This window comes from Solanum dulcamara, chromosome 7, assembly GCF_947179165.1.
Source record: "Solanum dulcamara chromosome 7, daSolDulc1.2, whole genome shotgun sequence".
NCBI lineage: Eukaryota > Viridiplantae > Streptophyta > Magnoliopsida > Solanales > Solanaceae > Solanum > Solanum dulcamara.
Genome location: NC_077243.1, coordinates 64,083,564 through 64,093,067, shown reverse-complemented (window position 1 = coordinate 64,093,067; position 9,504 = coordinate 64,083,564). Strand labels below are relative to the sequence as shown.

Here is a 9,504-nt window from a genome sequence, read left to right as displayed (position 1 = left end):
ATTCCGACAAAAAGGAGGGATGCAACACGAGGACTTCCCAGGGGGTCACCCATCCTAGTACTACTCTCGCCCAAGCACGCTTAACTTCGGAGTTCTGATGGGATCCGGTGCGTTAGTGCTGGTATGATCGCATCCATCATTCCTGGCGCTCTAAATTCTATTAAACACCCCCTTCCCCTCCCAAACGCCCCGGCATGCGCCCTGCCCTCCACGCACCGACGCACCCTGCCGCCTGTCACGCCCGTCCTAAGCGCCTCCATCGCTCGTCCTAACGGCGTCTAGGCCCCGAATGTCGTGTCCGCAAAAAAATACTTGTTGTCGAGTAGACGAAACCGTGCCGAATTCCGACAAAAAGGAGGGATGCAACACGAGGACTTCCCAGGGGGTCACCCATCCTAGTACTACTCTCGCCCAAGCACGCTTAACTTCGGAGTTCTGATGGGATCCGGTGCGTTAGTGCTGGTATGATCGCATCCATCATTCCTAGCGCTCTAAATTCTATTAAACACCCCCTTCCCCTCCCAAACGCCCCGGCATGCGCCCTGCCCTCCACGCACCGACGCACCCTGCCGCCTGTCACGCCCGTCCTAAGCGCCTCCATCGCACGTCCTAACGGCGTCTAGGCCCCGAATGTCGTGTCCGCAAAAAAATACTTGTTGTCGAGTAGACGAAACCGTGCCGAATTCCGACAAAAAGGAGGGATGCAACACGAGGACTTCCCAGGGGGTCACCCATCCTAGTACTACTCTCGCCCATGCACGCTTAACTTCGGAGTTCTGATGGGATCCGATGCGTTAGTGCTGGTATGATCGCATCCATCATTCCTGGCGCTCTAAATTCTATTAAACACCCCCTTCCCCTCCCAAACGCCCCGGCATGCGCCCTGCCCTCCACGCACCGACGCACCCTGCCGCCTGTCACGCCCGTCCTAAGCGCCTCCATCGCACGTCCTAACGGCGTCTAGGCCCCGAATGTCGTGTCCGCAAAAAAATACTTGTTGTCGAGTAGACGAAACCGTGCCGAATTCCGACAAAAAGGAGGGATGCAACACGAGGACTTCCCAGGGGGTCACCCATCCTAGTACTACTCTCGCCCAAGCACGCTTAACTTCGGAGTTCTGATGGGATCCGGTGCGTTAGTGCTGGTATGATCGCATCCATCATTCCTAGCGCTCTAAATTCTATTAAACACCCCCTTCCCCTCCCAAACGCCCCGGCATGCGCCCTGCCCTCCACGCACCGACGCACCCTGCCGCCTGTCACGCCCGTCCTAAGCGCCTCCATCGCACGTCCTAACGGCGTCTAGGCCCCGAATGTCGTGTCCGCAAAAAAATACTTGTTGTCGAGTAGACGAAACCGTGCCGAATTCCGACAAAAAGGAGGGATGCAACACGAGGACTTCCCAGGGGGTCACCCATCCTAGTACTACTCTCGCCCAAGCACGCTTAACTTCGGAGTTCTGATGGGATCCGGTGCGTTAGTGCTGGTATGATCGCATCCATCATTCCTAGCGCTCTAAATTCTATTAAACACCCCCTTCCCCTCCCAAACGCCCCGGCGTGCGCCCTGCCCTCCACGCACCGACGCACCCTGCCGCCTGTCACGCCCGTCCTAAGCGCCTCCATCGCACGTCCTAACGGCGTCTAGGCCCCGAATGTCGTGTCCGCAAAAAAATACTTGTTGTCGAGTAGACGAAACCGTGCCGAATTCCGACAAAAAGGAGGGATGCAACACGAGGACTTCCCAGGGGGTCACCCATCCTAGTACTACTCTCGCCCAAGCACGCTTAACTTCGGAGTTCTGATGGGATCCGGTGCGTTAGTGCTGGTATGATCGCATCCATCATTCCTAGCGATCTAAATTCTATTAAACACCCCCTTCCCCTCCCAAACGCCCCGGCATGCGCCCTGCCCTCCACGCACCGACGCACCCTGCCGCCTGTCACGCCCGTCCTAAGCGCCTCCATCGCACGTCCTAACGGCGTCTAGGCCCCGAATGTCGTGTCCGCAAAAAAATACTTGTTGTCGAGTAGACGAAACCGTGCCGAATTCCGACAAAAAGGAGGGATGCAACACGAGGACTTCCCAGGGGGTCACCCATCCTAGTACTACTCTCGCCCAAGCACGCTTAACTTCGGAGTTCTGATGGGATCCGGTGCGTTAGTGCTGGTATGATCGCATCCATCATTCCTAGCGCTCTAAATTCTATTAAACACCCCCTTCCCCTCCCAAACGCCCCGGCATGCGCCCTGCCCTCCACGCACCGACGCACCCTGCCGCCTGTCACGCCCGTCCTAAGCGCCTCCATCGCACGTCCTAACGGCGTCTAGGCCCCGAATGTCGTGTCCGCAAAAAAATACTTGTTGTCGAGTAGACGAAACCGTGCCGAATTCCGACAAAAAGGAGGGATGCAACACGAGGACTTCCCAGGGGGTCACCCATCCTAGTACTACTCTCGCCCAAGCACGCTTAACTTCGGAGTTCTGATGGGATCCGGTGCGTTAGTGCTGGTATGATCGCATCCATCATTCCTAGCGATCTAAATTCTATTAAACACCCCCTTCCCCTCCCAAACGCCCCGGCATGCGCCCTGCCCTCCACGCACCGACGCACCCTGCCGCCTGTCACGCCCGTCCTAAGCGCCTCCATCGCACGTCCTAACGGCGTCTAGGCCCCGAATGTCGTGTCCGCAAAAAAATACTTGTTGTCGAGTAGACGAAACCGTGCCGAATTCCGACAAAAAGGAGGGATGCAACACGAGGACTTCCCAGGGGGTCACCCATCCTAGTACTACTCTTGCCCAAGCACGCTTAACTTCGGAGTTCTGATGGGATCCGGTGCGTTAGTGCTGGTATGATCGCATCCATCATTCCTAGCGCTCTAAATTCTATTAAACACCCCCTTCCCCTCCCAAACGCCCCGGCATGCGCCCTGCCCTCCACGCACCGACGCACCCTGCCGCCTGTCACGCCCGTCCTAAGCGCCTCCATCGCACGTCCTAACGGCGTCTAGGCCCCGAATGTCGTGTCCGCAAAAAAATACTTGTTGTCGAGTAGACGAAACCGTGCCGAATTCCGACAAAAAGGAGGGATGCAACACGAGGACTTCCCAGGGAGTCACCCATCCTAGTACTACTCTCGCCCAAGCTCGCTTAACTTCGGAGTTCTGATGGGATCCAGTGCGTTAGTGCTGGTATGATCGCATCCATCATTCCTAGCGCTCTAAATTCTATTAAACACCCCCTTCCCCTCCCAAACGCCCCGGCATGCGCCCTGCCCTCCACGCACCGACGCACCCTGCCGCCTGTCACGCCCGTCCTAAGCGCCTCCATCGCACGTCCTAACGGCGTCTAGGCCCCGAATGTCGTGTCCGCAAAAAAATACTTGTTGTCGAGTAGACGAAACCGTGCCGAATTCCGACAAAAAGGAGGGATGCAACACGAGGACTTCCCAGGGGGTCACCCATCCTAGTACTACTCTCGCCCAAGCACGCTTAACTTCGGAGTTCTGATGGGATCCGGTGCGTTAGTGCTGGTATGATCGCATACATCATTCCTAGCGCTCTAAATTCTATTAAACACCCCCTTCCCCTCCCAAACGCCCCTGCATGCGCCCTGCCCTCCACGCACCGACGCACCCTGCCGCCTGTCACGCCCGTCCTAAGCGCCTCCATCGCACGTCCTAACGGCGTCTAGGCCCCGAATGTCGTGTCCGCAAAAAAATACTTGTTGTCGAGTAGACGAAACCGTGCCGAATTCCGACAAAAAGGAGGGATGCAACACGAGGACTTCCCAGGGGGTCACCCATCCTAGTACTACTCTCGCCCAAGCACGCTTAACTTCGGAGTTCTGATGGGATCCGGTGCGTTAGTGCTGGTATGATCGCATCCATCATTCCTAGCGCTCTAAATTCTATTAAACACCCCCTTCCCCTCCCAAACGCCCCGGCATGCGCCCTGCCCTCCACGCACCGACGCACCCTGCCGCCTGTCACGCCCGTCCTAAGCGCCTCCATCGCACGTCCTAACGGCGTCTAGGCCCCGAATGTCGTGTCCGCAAAAAAATACTTGTTGTCGAGTAGACGAAACCGTGCCGAATTCCGACAAAAAGGAGGGATGCAACACGAGGACTTCCCAGGGGGTCACCCATCCTAGTACTACTCTCGCCCAAGCACGCTTAACTTCGGAGTTCTGATGGGATCCGGTGCGTTAGTGCTGGTATGATCGCATCCATCATTCCTGGCGCTCTAAATTCTATTAAACACCCCCTTCCCCTCCCAAACGCCCCGGCATGCGCCCTGCCCTCCACGCACCGACGCACCCTGCCGCCTGTCACGCCCGTCCTAAGCGCCTCCATCGCACGTCCTAACGGCGTCTAGGCCCCGAATGTCGTGTCCGCAAAAAAATACTTGTTGTCGAGTAGACGAAACCGTGCCGAATTCCGACAAAAAGGAGGGATGCAACACGAGGACTTCCCAGGGGGTCACCCATCCTAGTACTACTCTCGCCCAAGCACGCTTAACTTCGGAGTTCTGATGGGATCCGGTGCGTTAGTGCTGGTATGATCGCATCCATCATTCCTGGCGCTCTAAATTCTATTAAACACCCCCTTCCCCTCCCAAACGCCCCGGCATGCGCCCTGCCCTCCACGCACCGACGCACCCTGCCGCCTGTCACGCCCGTCCTAAGCGCCTCCATCGCACGTCCTAACGGCGTCTAGGCCCCGAATGTCGTGTCCGCAAAAAAATACTTGTTGTCGAGTAGACGAAACCGTGCCAAATTCCGACAAAAAGGAGGGATGCAACACGAGGACTTCCCAGGGGGTCACCCATCCTAGTACTACTCTCGCCCAAGCACGCTTAACTTCGGAGTTCTGATGGGATCCGGTGCGTTAGTGCTGGTATGATCGCATCCATCATTCCCGGCGCTCTAAATTCTATTAAACACCCCCTTCCCCTCCCAAACGCCCCGGCATGCGCCCTGCCCTCCACGCACCGACGCACCCTGCCGCCTGTCACGCCCGTCCTAAGCGCCTCCATCGCACGTCCTAACGGCGTCTAGGCCCCGAATGTCGTGTCCGCAAAAAAATACTTGTTGTCGAGTAGACGAAACCGTGCCGAATTCCGACAAAAAGGAGGGATGCAACACGAGGACTTCCCAGGGGGTCACCCATCCTAGTACTACTCTCGCCCAAGCACGCTTAACTTCGGAGTTCTGATGGGATCCGGTGCGTTAGTGCTGGTATGATCGCATCCATCATTCCTGGCGCTCTAAATTCTATTAAACACCCCCTTCCCCTCCCAAACGCCCCGGCATGCGCCCTGCCCTCCACGCACCGACGCACCCTGCCGCCTGTCACGCCCGTCCTAAGCGCCTCCATCGCACGTCCTAACGGCGTCTAGGCCCCGAATGTCGTGTCCGCAAAAAAATACTTGTTGTCGAGTAGACGAAACCGTGCCGAATTCCGACAAAAAGGAGGGATGCAACACGAGGACTTCCCAGGGGGTCACCCATCCTAGTACTACTCTCGCCCAAGCACGCTTAACTTCGGAGTTCTGATGGGATCCGGTGCGTTAGTGCTGGTATGATCGCATCCATCATTCCTAGCGCTCTAAATTCTATTAAACACCCCCTTCCCCTCCCAAACGCCCCGGCATGCGCCCTGCCCTCCACGCACCGACGCACCCTGCCGCCTGTCACGCCCGTCCTAAGCGCCTCCATCGCACGTCCTAACGGCGTCTAGGCCCCGAATGTCGTGTCCGCAAAAAAATACTTGTTGTCGAGTAGACGAAACCGTGCCGAATTCCGACAAAAAGGAGGGATGCAACACGAGGACTTCCCAGGGGGTCACCCATCCTAGTACTACTCTCGCCCAAGCACGCTTAACTTCGGAGTTCTGATGGGATCCGGTGCGTTAGTGCTGGTATGATCGCATACATCATTTCTAGCGCTCTAAATTCTATTAAACACCCCCTTCCCCTCCCAAACGCCCCTGCATGCGCCCTGCCCTCCACGCACCGACGCACCCTGCCGCCTGTCATGCCCGTCCTAAGCGCCTCCATCGCACGTCCTAACGGCGTCTAGGCCCCGAATGTCGTGTCCGCAAAAAAATACTTGTTGTCGAGTAGACGAAACCGTGCCGAATTCCGACAAAAAGGAGGGATGCAACACGAGGACTTCCCAGGGGGTCACCCATCCTAGTACTACTCTCGCCCAAGCACGCTTAACTTCGGAGTTCTGATGGGATCCGGTGCGTTAGTGCTGGTATGATCGCATCCATCATTCCTAGCGCTCTAAATTCTATTAAACACCCCCTTCCCCTCCCAAACGCCCCGGCATGCGCCCTGCCCTCCACGCACCGACGCACCCTGCCGCCTGTCACGCCCGTCCTAAGCGCCTCCATCGCACGTCCTAACGGCGTCTAGGCCCCGAATGTCGTGTCCGCAAAAAAATACTTGTTGTCGAGTAGACGAAACCGTGCCGAATTCCGACAAAAAGGAGGGATGCAACACGAGGACTTCCCAGGGGGTCACCCATCCTAGTACTACTCTCGCCCAAGCACGCTTAACTTCGGAGTTCTGATGGGATCCGGTGCGTTAGTGCTGGTATGATCGCATCCATCATTCCTGGCGCTCTAAATTCTATTAAACACCCCCTTCCCCTCCCAAACGCCCCGGCATGCGCCCTGCCCTCCACGCACCGACGCACCCTGCCGCCTGTCACGCCCGTCCTAAGCGCCTCCATCGCACGTCCTAACGGCGTCTAGGCCCCGAATGTCGTGTCCGCAAAAAAATACTTGTTGTCGAGTAGACGAAACCGTGCCGAATTCCGACAAAAAGGAGGGATGCAACACGAGGACTTCCCAGGGGGTCACCCATCCTAGTACTACTCTCGCCCAAGCACGCTTAACTTCGGAGTTCTGATGGGATCCGGTGCGTTAGTGCTGGTATGATCGCATCCATCATTCCCGGCGCTCTAAATTCTATTAAACACCCCCTTCCCCTCCCAAACGCCCCGGCATGCGCCCTGCCCTCCACGCACCGACGCACCCTGCCGCCTGTCACGCCCGTCCTAAGCGCCTCCATCGCACGTCCTAACGGCGTCTAGGCCCCGAATGTCGTGTCCGCAAAAAAATACTTGTTGTCGAGTAGACGAAACCGTGCCGAATTCCGACAAAAAGGAGGGATGCAACACGAGGACTTCCCAGGGGGTCACCCATCCTAGTACTACTCTCGCCCAAGCACGCTTAACTTCGGAGTTCTGATGGGATCCGGTGCGTTAGTGCTGGTATGATCGCATCCATCATTCCTGGCGCTCTAAATTCTATTAAACACCCCCTTCCCCTCCCAAACGCCCCGGCATGCGCCCTGCCCTCCACGCACCGACGCACCCTGCCGCCTGTCACGCCCGTCCTAAGCGCCTCCATCGCACGTCCTAACGGCGTCTAGGCCCCGAATGTCGTGTCCGCAAAAAAATACTTGTTGTCGAGTAGACGAAACCGTGCCGAATTCCGACAAAAAGGAGGGATGCAACACGAGGACTTCCCAGGGGGTCACCCATCCTAGTACTACTCTCGCCCAAGCACGCTTAACTTCGGAGTTCTGATGGGATCCGGTGCGTTAGTGCTGGTATGATCGCATCCATCATTCCTGGCGCTCTAAATTCTATTAAACACCCCCTTCCCCTCCCAAACGCCCCGGCATGCGCCCTGCCCTCCACGCACCGACGCACCCTGCCGCCTGTCACGCCCGTCCTAAGCGCCTCCATCGCACGTCCTAACGGCGTCTAGGCCCCGAATGTCGTGTCCGCAAAAAAATACTTGTTGTCGAGTAGACGAAACCGTGCCGAATTCCGACAAAAAGGAGTGATGCAACACGAGGACTTCCCAGGGGGTCACCCATCCTAGTACTACTCTCGCCCAAGCACGCTTAACTTCGGAGTTCTGATGGGATCCGGTGCGTTAGTGCTGGTATGATCGCATCCATCATTCCTGGCGCTCTAAATTCTATTAAACACCCCCTTCCCCTCCCAAACGCCCCGGCATGCGCCCTGCCCTCCACGCACCGACGCACCCTGCCGCCTGTCACGCCCGTCCTAAGCGCCTCCATCGCACGTCCTAACGGCGTCTAGGCCCCGAATGTCGTGTCCGCAAAAAAATACTTGTTGTCGAGTAGACGAAACCGTGCCGAATTCCGACAAAAAGGAGGGATGCAACACGAGGACTTCCCAGGGGGTCACCCATCCTAGTACTACTCTCGCCCAAGCACGCTTAACTTCGGAGTTCTGATGGGATCCGGTGCGTTAGTGCTGGTATGATCGCATCCATCATTCCTGGCGCTCTAAATTCTATTAAACACCCCCTTCCCCTCCCAAACGCCCCGGCATGCGCCCTGCCCTCCACGCACCGACGCACCCTGCCGCCTGTCACGCCCGTCCTAAGCGCCTCCATCGCACGTCCTAACGGCGTCTAGGCCCCGAATGTCGTGTCCGCAAAAAAATACTTGTTGTCGAGTAGACGAAACCGTGCCGAATTCCGACAAAAAGGAGGGATGCAACACGAGGACTTCCCAGGGGGTCACCCATCCTAGTACTACTCTCGCCCAAGCACGCTTAACTTCGGAGTTCTGATGGGATCCGGTGCGTTAGTGCTGGTATGATCGCATCCATCATTACTGGCGCTCTAAATTCTATTAAACACCCCCTTCCCCTCCCAAACGCCCCGGCATGCGCCCTGCCCTCCACGCACCGACGCACCCTGCCGCCTGTCACGCCCGTCCTAAGCGCCTCCATCGCACGTCCTAACGGCGTCTAGGCCCCGAATGTCGTGTCCGCAAAAAAATACTTGTTGTCGAGTAGACGAAACCGTGCCGAATTCCGACAAAAAGGAGGGATGCAACACGAGGACTTCCCAGGGGGTCACCCATCCTAGTACTACTCTCGCCCAAGCACGCTTAACTTCGGAGTTCTGATGGGATCCGGTGCGTTAGTGCTGGTATGATCGCATCCATCAATCCTGGCGCTCTAAATTCTATTAAACACCCCCTTCCCCTCCCAAACGCCCCGGCATGCGCCCTGCCCTCCACGCACCGACGCACCCTGCCGCCTGTCACGCCCGTCCTAAGCGCCTCCATCGCACGTCCTAACGGCGTCTAGGCCCCGAATGTCGTGTCCGCAAAAAAATACTTGTTGTCGAGTAGACGAAACCGTGCCGAATTCCGACAAAAAGGAGGGATGCAACACGAGGACTTCCCAGGGGGTCACCCATCCTAGTACTACTCTCGCCCAAGCACGCTTAACTTCGGAGTTCTGATGGGATCCGGTGCGTTAGTGCTGGTATGATCGCATCCATCAATCCTGGCGCTCTAAATTCTATTAAACACCCCCTTCCCCTCCCAAACGCCCCGGCATGCGCCCTGCCCTCCACGCACCGACGCACCCTGCCGCCTGTCACGCCCGTCCTAAGCGCCTCCATCGCACGTCCTAACGGCGTCTAGGCCCCGAATGTCGTG

General features: G+C 57.3%; 28 non-coding genes across 28 annotated transcripts; all 28 read right to left on the bottom strand.

Annotated features, from left to right (window-relative positions):
• Positions 1-16: 16 nt before the first annotated feature.
• LOC129898183 (5S ribosomal RNA) lies at positions 17-135 on the bottom strand. The gene has a single exon (XR_008769095.1). It is a non-coding gene; the product is annotated as a 5S ribosomal RNA (ribosomal RNA).
• Positions 136-357: 222 nt separating this feature from the next.
• LOC129898181 (5S ribosomal RNA) lies at positions 358-476 on the bottom strand. The gene has a single exon (XR_008769093.1). It is a non-coding gene; the product is annotated as a 5S ribosomal RNA (ribosomal RNA).
• Positions 477-698: 222 nt separating this feature from the next.
• Positions 699-817, bottom strand: LOC129897557 (5S ribosomal RNA). Its single transcript, XR_008768641.1, has one exon. It is a non-coding gene; the product is annotated as a 5S ribosomal RNA (ribosomal RNA).
• Positions 818-1,039: 222 nt separating this feature from the next.
• On the bottom strand, positions 1,040-1,158 carry LOC129898180 (5S ribosomal RNA). Its single transcript, XR_008769092.1, has one exon. It is a non-coding gene; the product is annotated as a 5S ribosomal RNA (ribosomal RNA).
• A 222-nt stretch (positions 1,159-1,380) lies between these two features.
• Positions 1,381-1,499, bottom strand: LOC129898179 (5S ribosomal RNA). Its single transcript, XR_008769091.1, has one exon. It is a non-coding gene; the product is annotated as a 5S ribosomal RNA (ribosomal RNA).
• A 222-nt stretch (positions 1,500-1,721) lies between these two features.
• LOC129898178 (5S ribosomal RNA) lies at positions 1,722-1,840 on the bottom strand. The gene has a single exon (XR_008769090.1). It is a non-coding gene; the product is annotated as a 5S ribosomal RNA (ribosomal RNA).
• Positions 1,841-2,062: 222 nt separating this feature from the next.
• Positions 2,063-2,181, bottom strand: LOC129898177 (5S ribosomal RNA). The gene has a single exon (XR_008769089.1). It is a non-coding gene; the product is annotated as a 5S ribosomal RNA (ribosomal RNA).
• A 222-nt stretch (positions 2,182-2,403) lies between these two features.
• LOC129898176 (5S ribosomal RNA) lies at positions 2,404-2,522 on the bottom strand. The gene has a single exon (XR_008769088.1). It is a non-coding gene; the product is annotated as a 5S ribosomal RNA (ribosomal RNA).
• Positions 2,523-2,744: 222 nt separating this feature from the next.
• Positions 2,745-2,863, bottom strand: LOC129897498 (5S ribosomal RNA). Its single transcript, XR_008768586.1, has one exon. It is a non-coding gene; the product is annotated as a 5S ribosomal RNA (ribosomal RNA).
• A 222-nt stretch (positions 2,864-3,085) lies between these two features.
• LOC129897682 (5S ribosomal RNA) lies at positions 3,086-3,204 on the bottom strand. Its single transcript, XR_008768758.1, has one exon. It is a non-coding gene; the product is annotated as a 5S ribosomal RNA (ribosomal RNA).
• Positions 3,205-3,426: 222 nt separating this feature from the next.
• On the bottom strand, positions 3,427-3,545 carry LOC129897439 (5S ribosomal RNA). The gene has a single exon (XR_008768530.1). It is a non-coding gene; the product is annotated as a 5S ribosomal RNA (ribosomal RNA).
• Positions 3,546-3,767: 222 nt separating this feature from the next.
• On the bottom strand, positions 3,768-3,886 carry LOC129898174 (5S ribosomal RNA). Its single transcript, XR_008769087.1, has one exon. It is a non-coding gene; the product is annotated as a 5S ribosomal RNA (ribosomal RNA).
• Positions 3,887-4,108: 222 nt separating this feature from the next.
• LOC129898173 (5S ribosomal RNA) lies at positions 4,109-4,227 on the bottom strand. The gene has a single exon (XR_008769086.1). It is a non-coding gene; the product is annotated as a 5S ribosomal RNA (ribosomal RNA).
• A 222-nt stretch (positions 4,228-4,449) lies between these two features.
• Positions 4,450-4,568, bottom strand: LOC129898172 (5S ribosomal RNA). The gene has a single exon (XR_008769085.1). It is a non-coding gene; the product is annotated as a 5S ribosomal RNA (ribosomal RNA).
• Positions 4,569-4,790: 222 nt separating this feature from the next.
• On the bottom strand, positions 4,791-4,909 carry LOC129898171 (5S ribosomal RNA). Its single transcript, XR_008769084.1, has one exon. It is a non-coding gene; the product is annotated as a 5S ribosomal RNA (ribosomal RNA).
• Positions 4,910-5,131: 222 nt separating this feature from the next.
• LOC129898169 (5S ribosomal RNA) lies at positions 5,132-5,250 on the bottom strand. The gene has a single exon (XR_008769082.1). It is a non-coding gene; the product is annotated as a 5S ribosomal RNA (ribosomal RNA).
• A 222-nt stretch (positions 5,251-5,472) lies between these two features.
• LOC129898168 (5S ribosomal RNA) lies at positions 5,473-5,591 on the bottom strand. Its single transcript, XR_008769081.1, has one exon. It is a non-coding gene; the product is annotated as a 5S ribosomal RNA (ribosomal RNA).
• Positions 5,592-5,813: 222 nt separating this feature from the next.
• LOC129897437 (5S ribosomal RNA) lies at positions 5,814-5,932 on the bottom strand. The gene has a single exon (XR_008768529.1). It is a non-coding gene; the product is annotated as a 5S ribosomal RNA (ribosomal RNA).
• A 222-nt stretch (positions 5,933-6,154) lies between these two features.
• On the bottom strand, positions 6,155-6,273 carry LOC129898167 (5S ribosomal RNA). The gene has a single exon (XR_008769080.1). It is a non-coding gene; the product is annotated as a 5S ribosomal RNA (ribosomal RNA).
• A 222-nt stretch (positions 6,274-6,495) lies between these two features.
• On the bottom strand, positions 6,496-6,614 carry LOC129898166 (5S ribosomal RNA). Its single transcript, XR_008769079.1, has one exon. It is a non-coding gene; the product is annotated as a 5S ribosomal RNA (ribosomal RNA).
• Positions 6,615-6,836: 222 nt separating this feature from the next.
• On the bottom strand, positions 6,837-6,955 carry LOC129898165 (5S ribosomal RNA). The gene has a single exon (XR_008769078.1). It is a non-coding gene; the product is annotated as a 5S ribosomal RNA (ribosomal RNA).
• A 222-nt stretch (positions 6,956-7,177) lies between these two features.
• On the bottom strand, positions 7,178-7,296 carry LOC129898164 (5S ribosomal RNA). Its single transcript, XR_008769077.1, has one exon. It is a non-coding gene; the product is annotated as a 5S ribosomal RNA (ribosomal RNA).
• A 222-nt stretch (positions 7,297-7,518) lies between these two features.
• Positions 7,519-7,637, bottom strand: LOC129898163 (5S ribosomal RNA). The gene has a single exon (XR_008769076.1). It is a non-coding gene; the product is annotated as a 5S ribosomal RNA (ribosomal RNA).
• Positions 7,638-7,859: 222 nt separating this feature from the next.
• Positions 7,860-7,978, bottom strand: LOC129897493 (5S ribosomal RNA). Its single transcript, XR_008768581.1, has one exon. It is a non-coding gene; the product is annotated as a 5S ribosomal RNA (ribosomal RNA).
• Positions 7,979-8,200: 222 nt separating this feature from the next.
• LOC129898162 (5S ribosomal RNA) lies at positions 8,201-8,319 on the bottom strand. The gene has a single exon (XR_008769075.1). It is a non-coding gene; the product is annotated as a 5S ribosomal RNA (ribosomal RNA).
• Positions 8,320-8,541: 222 nt separating this feature from the next.
• On the bottom strand, positions 8,542-8,660 carry LOC129898161 (5S ribosomal RNA). The gene has a single exon (XR_008769074.1). It is a non-coding gene; the product is annotated as a 5S ribosomal RNA (ribosomal RNA).
• A 222-nt stretch (positions 8,661-8,882) lies between these two features.
• LOC129898160 (5S ribosomal RNA) lies at positions 8,883-9,001 on the bottom strand. The gene has a single exon (XR_008769073.1). It is a non-coding gene; the product is annotated as a 5S ribosomal RNA (ribosomal RNA).
• Positions 9,002-9,223: 222 nt separating this feature from the next.
• On the bottom strand, positions 9,224-9,342 carry LOC129898158 (5S ribosomal RNA). Its single transcript, XR_008769071.1, has one exon. It is a non-coding gene; the product is annotated as a 5S ribosomal RNA (ribosomal RNA).
• Positions 9,343-9,504: the final 162 nt, after the last annotated feature.